This window comes from Caenorhabditis briggsae, assembly GCF_000004555.2.
Source record: "Caenorhabditis briggsae complete genome, chrIII, whole genome shotgun sequence".
In the NCBI taxonomy this organism is placed as follows: Eukaryota; Metazoa; Nematoda; class Chromadorea; order Rhabditida; family Rhabditidae; genus Caenorhabditis; species Caenorhabditis briggsae.
In genome coordinates this window covers 3,103,461-3,106,399 of record NC_013490.2, presented here as the reverse complement: position 1 = coordinate 3,106,399, position 2,939 = coordinate 3,103,461, and positions in this window count along the sequence as shown.

Below are 2,939 nucleotides of genomic sequence, written 5' to 3'. Positions count from 1 at the left end.
TCCAGACGCCCATAAATCCGACAATCCAGGATGACAGAAATTCGAAAATGCAAAAATTTGGAAATCCGGAAATCCGGGAACCCGAAAATCAAAAATCCTGAAATTCCAGGATTCTTGATTTCCAGGTTTCCGGAATTCCGGATTCTTGAATTTTCGATTTTTTTTCTAAAAAAATTTCTGGATTCATCCGGTAATCCGTTAATCCGTTTTTCAGAAATCCAGAAAACCAGAAATTCGAAAATCTGGTACACCGATAATCCGAAAATCCGGAATCCGGAATTTGGATTCTATGTGAAAAAGGCGTTGCGTATAAGGGTCATAACCTTGGAATTCATCGAATTCAGAGCTTCAAAACCTTCAAAACCTCTCATTTCCAGAGTGGAATATCATTTTGTGGATCGGCGAAAAACGGTTTTTTTTGGAAATTTGGAATTTTTTTGAATTCATTTTTCACGTTAACACTTTTTCACGAATGTTGACCTAAATAGGTGTATTATGCGAGACAAATAGCGAGACTTGCAAGACTCGCATAAGAAGTGCGAGTCTTGCACGTGAAATAAGAAATTACGAGCTTTTGCGAGAACGAGAAATTGCAAGACGAGACAATGCGAGCATTTGCGAACGCAAGACAAGCCAAGACGAGTCCCGAAAATGTCTTGCAAGACTTGCAAGAATTCTCGTCCTTGCCGAACTCCATTGCTCGCGAGACGGAACTCTACTACCTACCGTACTATTTGAGCAATGCGCCTTTAAAGATGCGGCGCGTCCTCGGACGCTGCTGCTATCGCGCAGAGAGGTCTTTAAAGGCGCATATCTCAGAAACTGCAGTAGCCAGAAAAAAGTGGTCAACTATAAAAATGAAGCCCTTGTCTTGTTTAGTACAGTATGAAATTTTCAGACAAATCTGAAAACTGTTGACAACTTTTGTACCAGAATCAAAATTCCAATATTTTGAGTTTTTGAATTCTGTAAAGTATGAAAAAAAAACAGTAAAAATTTTTCAAGACCCGTCAAGACGAGACAAAAGCAAGAAATTTCTCTCGAGACGACACTCTACTAGGTAGCAAACACTTGTTAATTGCAAAAATGTTCAAAATTGAGTTTTACACATTTTTGTAGTTGACAACTTTTTCCTTGCTAGCTACCGTAGCTCTCGAGCTATGCGCCTTTAAAATGAACGCGTCTCTGCGTCTCCCCGTCCTAGCTTACCATCTTTAAAGGCGCATATCTCTAAAATTACGGTAGGTAGAAAAAAGTTGTCAACTACAAAAATGAAAGTCTATTTTTGTTTAGTATGGTTTTGAATTTTCAGAAGATGCTGAAAATGTGAACATTTTTTTGGGAATCTGAAAAAAAAGCCAGATTTCTCTGATAATTGAAAAAAAACGCTAAATCATTTTTGCCCAATTTTCAAATTCCGGGAAATGGTATCCAAAATTTTCAGATTTGCCTGAAAATTTTAAACAATACTAAACAAACATAGCGCTTTACTTTTCTAGTTGACAAGTTTTAACTAGCTACCGTAGTTTTTGAGATATGCGCCTTTAAAAATAAGATGCCCCTCCCCTCTCTTGAGGAAAGGAGTCATCTTTAAAGGCGCGTAACTCAAAAACTACAGTAGCTAGAAAAAAGTTGTCAACTTGAAAAATGAAGCTCAATTTTGGTTTGGTATTGTCTAAAAATTTCAAGATATTCTGAAAATTTTGAAGAACTTTTTTGGGGACTTTTTGGGAATCTGAAAATTGAGCTCCATGATTTTTTATAAGTTTGCTCCGATTTTCTTTGTATCTCTCCGGGGGCGTCCTAGCTTACCATCTTTAAAGGCGCATATCTCAAAAACTACTACAGTTACTAAAAATTTGTTGATTACAAAAATGTGTAAATTTCAATTTTGAACATTTTTGCAATTAACAAATGTTTGCTACCTACCATACTTTTCGAGATATGCGCCTTTAAAGATGGGGCGCCTCTCCACTCCTTGGATGATGCTGCCAGCGCGCAGAAAGGTTCCCTATCTTTAAAGGCGCATATCTCAAAAACTACTGTAGCTACTCGAAATTTGCCAATTACAAAAATGAATTTCCATTCATGTTTAGCACTTTTCTAGTCGACAACTTTTCCCTACCTACCGTACTTTTTGAGTTATGCGCCTTTAAGGATAGCATATGTTGAAATGATGCGTTGTCACCTTTGTAGTCTACCGATTTCTTTGATTTTTACACCAATCGATTCAGAATTTTCTAGAGATTCTATTTCAAAATGAAATTTCGGAAAAAAAAATCTCGAAAGTTGGTTCCAGATCCCTCAAAACCCCTCTTTTCTCATGTATATTTTTTTGTTCCTCCATACACATTTATGTGTCTTTTTCGCTAGAAAAAAAAAATGGAAAAACTGTAACAAGGAACTTTTTCGTCCATTTCCTCTTTTCTGAGAAAATGGAGGAACCGTTTTTTTTTCTCTCATATGTTGAAGAAAAAACTGGTTTTTTCTTTGAATGTAAAAATTGAGAGACATCTGGACAGACAGACAGACAGAGAATTTGAGAATTTTCGGGTTTTCAAAGTGCCAAAACTTCAACTTTCAAATTTCGAATTTTTCAGAGAATTTTTGAAATTCTGAAATTCAGAAAATTGGATTTTCGAGTATTTTTTTGAACTTTTTAAACAAGATTTTCATTATTTTTTCATGTTTTTGGTTTTGAAATTCAAGACATTTTTGTGGGTCAAAAAGAAGAGGAGGAGAGAATAAAAGAAGACAAAAAAAAAGAGGCAAGGAAATTTGAATTTTTCGGCGGGAATTTCGAATTTTTAAAAATCAAAAAACCCGTAAATTTCAAAAAATTGGGGTCCTGAAGGGGCGAAAAATGGAGGTACCAGCCTCATTTCAAATGAGAGAAAAGTACCCATAATATGGACGAGAGAATTTTTGCGGGGGGGGGG